Here is a 7395-nt window from a genome sequence, read left to right as displayed (position 1 = left end):
ATAAAATCATACATAAAGACCTTAATGTTCCCTATGTAACCGATCTAGCCCGAACCAGATATCACTCCTTCCATTATAAACTCTCTAACCACTCAAATCCCCTAGTTTCTAATCTTGCATCCTTTTCCATTCCTGACAATCCTCTGAGGCGCCTGAAAAGAAGATGGCCACGAGACCAGCTAATGTAAAATGTCATAAGAGTGCTACTAATGGGTAGTTTCTCTTCACGCTTGTAACACTCCAATTTAACTTAGATCAGATTTACTAAATGTATTATAATGTACAGTTGTAAATAACAATAAATAAATATTAAAAAAAAAAAAATTTAGCAAACATGTTCTTTTCACATGTTCATTACCGCTCTTACTTTAATTCGGCGGTCGTCTAGCACCATTTGGTGAGCTTTGGCGATGTTTTCGTCGCTAGTTGCAGTTTTTGGACGTCCCGAACGTTCATCTCCCAAGCTCTTACGACCACGTTTAGATTCAGCAGCCCAAAATTTCACTGTGGTAAATGATGGTGCAGAGTCCCCATACACAGAATTCAATTCATCTTTGATTTGCGTAAGCGGATTGCCTTTCCAAAACAAATATTTAATGACAGCTCGATGCCCGATTTTGTCTATTTTCATAAAAGCACTCACATCAACTCATTCAAACGACTGTTACATAAACACTACACGTCCAAAATGGCTGAAACTTTGGAGGGTAACTGTCAACAGATGAACAACGAAATTCACTTTCATGTCATCTTCACCTTGCGATCGGAAACTTTTCGGACTACTTTCGAATGTGTCGGCATTTATGAAAGGTAGAGGGAAACAGAGATAACTACATATTCTATTACTTATTTAATTTTCTTCTTCGTATTCTATTAATGACATAATCAAATAGGATAGAATACTTTGGGAACTGTAGGACCCCAATCACATTTTTGAGTGGGTCATTTTGGTAAGTCAACCCAGTTACACTGACACAGTGGTCATGCCCTACATAAAAGTTAATAAACCTAATGGGCAAATGTAGGCAAGGATCGCGGAAGAGACATTAATAAAGAAATGAAGAAAGGTTTCCATTTCCGACTAACCTACTTTTAAAATAAATTGAATGAAACAGACCTAGTTTTTAAGAGAATATTTTCATTCCTTTTCAAAGTCTCACCTCGAATTAATTCTTCCATTTTAAAGTTAGACGGCAAAATGGGGCAAGCAAAAGTGAGCTTTTACCATCCCCCAGGTCCGTATGCATGAATAATAAGGGCCGATATATTTAGACCGACTTGAGTCACAGAAGAGGTAGGTGTTGCCGAAAATGTAATAAATATGGCAGTAAACTTAAACGATATGGAACTTAATAAAAAGTTTAAAAACGAAAAATATTGATTGGATTTTTTTCTCCCAAAAAATGAAATTTGGTATCATATACTTATAGCGGAATTATTAAACTTATTAACTTATTGTGGAATGGTAAACTTATAGCAACTAAAAAACACAGCAGTATCAATATAAGGTAACCTAAAACATAAGAATATCGTACTTATAACAACAAACATTATTTAAAAACTTTGGTTCCGTGCGCGCAGCACTTTCACCATTCTATGTATAGTACAAGAGCCTAAGAGGAGAAAAAAGGTAGTTATCACACACCAATTTTTGATTACTTAATTGAAAGCTATGTATAATTACTAGTCCAAATTGATGAGTCTGCCAAGTTTAGGTAGGGGGGGGGGTAAAAATGGCGGCTGTTTCTAAACGTTAAAAATAATTAATTTTTTATTCGGAGCTCTATATATTTAAAACTACCAACAACAATAGAAAATCTAAGAGAGCATCATTTAAAGAAGAGTAAATGTGCTAAAATCTAAGCCCTAATAGAGCTATTTATGTTCAATAGTTCTCGAGTTATATTTTTTTAAAAAGCAACATTTGATAAAAATGTTGTACGGAACCTACTGAAAGATCAGTAGTTAATGAATAAATTTTGAAAAATCTATATATCAAAAGCCATTTGACGAACTGATGGGCAGCACTCAAATTAAAGCTAGTTTAATGGGCTATAAAGTAGTTTATGACGTTTATTTACATAGGATTAGTTGTTTTCATGAAAAATGCTAAAATAAATTAATTTATAGTTGGTCGGAAAATTGTCGTTTGCCAAATTTATATTCATATCTGAAGCGAATATTAAATTATTCCTGCAAAGAATACAACAGTATAACAAAACTACTAAGATAAAGATTAGTAGTCATAAACTACTTTATAGCAAGTTAAATTTCATTTATTTTGAGTGTTGGCAGACATAATGTGCGTCTTTTAGGTCTAGAGATATATTTTTCAAAAATCAAGAATTTTATACAAACAATTAGAAATTAACATTTTGTGAAGGCTATGACTCCAGAAATATTGGACGTAAATAGCTCTATTAGGGCTGATATTCCAGAAAATTTACTCTACTTTATAAATAATGTACTTTAAGATTTTCTAATGTTGTTGGTAATTTTAAAGATATAGAGTTTCGAATGAAAAATTAATGTTTTTTTAAGGTTTTGAAACAACCGCCATTTTGTATTCTCCCTACCTATACTTGGTAGACTCATCAGCTTTAACTAGTAATTAGTAGAATACATAGCTTTCATTAAAGTAATAAAAAATTGGGGTGATATAACTGACTTTTTTTCTTCCCGGCTCTTGTACTTTTACGTCCCCAAGTTTTGAGTAGAGTGGTGAACTATACTCATATAGGACATAACACAACTACTATGTTCTGATAGGACAAGAAAGGGGACAATTATTAACAAGACATTTTTATTTTTTGTTGCTATATAAATACATATTTAGGGCTCTTCAGGTGGAAATAGCGAATATTAAATTATTCCTGCAAAGAATACAACAGTATAACAATATATAACGAAGGCGTAAGCATAAGCTTGCAATCGGGAGAGATACAGCGGTCTCAGTGTTTTTTTCCCGATTTGAACCTGCCTATATTATTTTTTCTCCTTTAGTTATGCATTAAATTCTGTAATATTTTGTACTTATGCATTGTTTATTATTGCTAACAATATGAACAGTGTATTTTTTTTTTAATAAACAAAATTAAAATTACAATAGAGAAAGAATTTTGAAAATCCGGCATTTAAGCCCTGTTAAACTATTTCAATGAGCATAAGACCTATCTTCTATTAAGGAGCGCTTAATTGCTCATTATTTCACCAATTTTAATCAAAATCATTCGAACCATATTATAATAAATCTATTTTATTAGTGACACTTCCGTTCGATCAATTTTATCAAAAAAGTTGCTATCACATCTCAGGCATAATATAGTCACCGTAAATATATAATTTCAATTTCTTACGACTTTTAGTTTTTGAGCTAATCTTAATAATAAATACATGAAAAATAAATTTTAACAAACAATTTTTATCCTCAAAAGCAATATGGAATAAAACTATATTTGTTTTAAAAATCATGATAAAAAATATTTGGTATATCCATACACACTAGTTCCCTAACCACTTTGCCACTACTTTGGTTCGATTGTCTAGTGTAGCTTTTCCCTAACTTTTTTAGCTGTGTAATAAAACTTGGGCTAAAAAAATGTCGCGGCATCCTTGTTGGTCGACAAAACATTGTGTGGCACCCTCGTTGGGTGACAAAACATTTTGTGACGCCCTTGTTAACTTAAAAAAAAGTAAAAATGTCAGCACAATTATTCTTTGAGTGGTTGAATATATTGGAAAGGCAGAAAAACAGTGCAAAGCTAGTGCCTCTGTGTTCACAAACAGAGACAGAGACCATTTTGCGAGACTAGATTGTTTGGACTCAAGGACCTTAAAACTTATTAACGAGTTCGATTTTTTTCACAATCACAATACTTTACCGTATTTTTTATTTCATACATAGTAAAAAACGATGAAACTCAATAAAAAAGTGATAATAATTTTTATGTGAATAAAGATAGACTTTTTCGACCGCACCCTCCGACCTCTCCTTCATGTTATGATTTTACATTAATCCTAAACAACTTTTAATTTTAACTAATTTCATTAGTTATCTTTATGAATATCAATTTTTTCCAATGTTCAATTATACTATACTTATATATTTGCCATAATTAAAAATTCTAAACGTATTGGTGTATAAATCAATCTATATTGTGCGATACAGGTACAGTTAATTCTTTAATTATCAAGCGCTTTTAAAATATTTATGACTTAGAGAATCACAATTGTTATCTAATTAAGTGGGTTACTTGATATGTTTATATGCTGTCTTTAACTCCAGTCTCTGCGGGAGGTCTTCTGATTCTCAGAAAAGGAAGATGGGATGAAGTCTTTTTGATCTTGCTCCACAAACCATAAAGGAGACATGTCTGTCCCTCGAAGACTGTAGAAGAGATTGTGTTGTCGAGGAGTGGGTGTCCGCCTATTTGATGTAAAGGTATCGACTTTATTGTCTTATTTTTCATTAGTCAACATTTTTTTTTTTTAATTTAATGTGATTTACAACTGTACAAATAATAAATGCAATAAGTAAATATGTTGTATGTTTCATATACACATGAAAATCTTGGGAAGGAACCACCCGTGGTACTTCAAGCATTAATTTAAATTAGAAGGTCCTCCAGAATCCAATCCTTACAGTCCAAAATCCTTCGTAAAATCCTTAATGCTCCTTACTTTGTCACAAATCAAGTCATCCATCAGGACCTCAATATTCCATATGTTGCCGATTTGGCCAGAACCAGATACCGTTCCTTCCATAATAAACTTCTCAACCACCCAAATCCACTTGTTTCTAACCTGGCTTCTCCTTCATTACCTAATAATCCTCCTAGGCGTCTGAAAAGAAGATGGCCTCGAGATCTTCTTCTCTAGAAATGTTATTGGAGTTCTATCAGTGGGTAGATTCTCCACATGTTTTTATCATGTTACTATGTCACCTACAGCAAATTTACTTGTTGTATATATGTGTATACAGTTGTAAATATCAATAAATAAATTATTAAAAAAAAAAAAAAATTATAAGGTTCCGTGGCCATGTTCTTTTTAGACACCTCGGAGGATTATCAGAGATTGTTAAGGATGAAAGATTAAGAATTAATGGCTTAGGAGTTTGGAATGAACAATATTTTTTAAGACCTGTGCCCACTTCAGTTTCTTTTTCTCCTCCTACCTTTTAGTGAACTAAATTTACGTTTGGATGTGTGACGGACATTTAGTAATTCTATTTTATGTCTAATCTTTGGAGGCCGAAGTCTATGATTATTCTCTTAGTTTCTTAATACCATCTTACTCCAAGGATTTGCACCTGGTCACTAACATACATTTCTTAATTCCAATATTATAGTTTAAATGGAAAGAATTTTACTTATAACTGTTTATACCATCCTTATTATGATATTGCTAACGTTAATTTACCGCTATTATTACAGTTTGATATTATCATAATAAATAAAATACATGTAACATTTCAATAGAATATATTCAATATATATCAAAGCCATATTTAAATTTTTTAATAGATGAAACAATTGATAAGACTTCAGACTCTTGGTTGGTAAAATGCGATAGGACGAAGTTAAGCCAGGGAGTAATTCCTGAAATGGGACTGGCGGCGCCAACCCCCTCCCAATTCCCAACATACATCTTAAGCCTCCGAAATTACATTCTCTCACATTGCGGCCAAATGGAAATGCTCTTAAAATTCCCATCAATAACCGCTATTAAATACCTCGTTTATTTACCCATTCGCTGCAGCAATATATAAACAAACAGAACAGAATCGGTATTTACTAAATTCTATATCTCTCAGTGAGGTTGGAATTAATTGGAAGCTGTTACAAATTATAGACGCTGCTAATTAATCAATTATTCTTGTGTGGTGTTAACAATGCTAATGTTCATAACTGACTGAATAACTGTCAAAACTAAGAATAATTTTTATTTTATGAAAAATAGCTATTCTCACAGGCGGTGTATTTATTTTTAGAGTTGATAAAAACGAATTGGACTTTTCTGGTCAGAAGATAATATTAAAAATTGTAAAACTCAAAAATGTAATTATCATCATGCTATTTGTAAACTGTTAGCTATTTCAGAAATTAATTATAGGGCGTTTGAGAAGTATTAAGGTCAGTATTGATTCTTCGCCATTATTATTGGATAAGTAAGTACATAATTACCAACATTTAAAGGCTTAAGGAAAATTAGATTATTTTGGTTTTACAATGTTGTTATTGAGCAAAGTCCACACAAAAGGAGCTGTATATTGAAATATGCGTCTTAGGCAAAACGCTTTTGCGCATGTTAAAGCAAAAATAGTGGATGGTGTTTGATTTTTATTTCATATATAAATTTCAAAAATGGCTCATCCAATCTTACTTAGAGTTTAAGGAAAGTTGAAGAATAGTGTTGACATAGTCTAGTATACATTCAAACACATTCAATCCACTACTTTCGCTTTGAAATTTTTTTTGTTGTAATATTTGGGTTTTTTGTTTAATCTTTCACTATCTTTAATAAGCTTAATAACTGATATTTTAGCCTACTAAGTAAAACATCGAACAAAAGTAACATCGGATAATGAAGGAATTTCAATTTTCCCAATATAAATGCTTAAAATGTATCTCATAAAAAATATACCTAATAGCATTCATGAATTGACACTCGATTTTTTACAATAATTTTTATTTTCAAAATTTAAACCTGGAACTCATAAACCACTATTCTCTTTTAATTCTGGACTATTCAATTAATATCGAATCGAAAGTATTAACTATATCCAAACAACTTCAGTATTTCCAAATTGAGCATATTGAAAAACTCCCGAAATAAAAAAAAACAATACATTCAGCCGTATAAAATGAATAACAGGACAGTAACCAGCCTCTGTTTAAAGTTGTTTATTTAACATTTAATGTTTCGAGCCTTTGATAAGTTCCAAATACGATGAGAATTTGTTTATATCTGTTATTTTTCAACCTTAGTAACTGCTATTCATTAACAAAAGCAGTTACTAACTGCTTAATACAAATAATAACCTTGTATCAATATGTAAATACCCTTTATATTTTCTTTTTTTACTTTGTGACTAACCTAACAATTAGATTCAATGCATAAATAGATACATTTAAAAGTTGTTTATTGGCCGTATTCTAACTACTTGTTACAGGGAAATTACCCTCACTGCAACTTTATTCATCTGATGATGCTTCATTTACTCCATCCGATTTGTTTTAGTAAATTTTAATATTTGATTCTTTCTTTTGCATGCGAGAGGCAAGATAACTTTTGCACAGCTTGGATGACTAAACAAAGTTTGGCTGAAGAACAAACTTCTTACTTTCTTTACCACTTTCAGTCCAGCCTTTGCTAAACTGGTCATGTTATCAA

The sequence above is a fragment of the Halyomorpha halys genome, unplaced genomic scaffold (genome assembly GCF_000696795.3).
Source record: "Halyomorpha halys isolate HHAL.00 unplaced genomic scaffold, Hhal_1.1 Scaffold343.1, whole genome shotgun sequence".
NCBI lineage: Eukaryota > Metazoa > Arthropoda > Insecta > Hemiptera > Pentatomidae > Halyomorpha > Halyomorpha halys.
The sequence above is the reverse complement of the archived record's forward strand: the minus strand, read 5'-3'. Positions refer to the sequence as shown.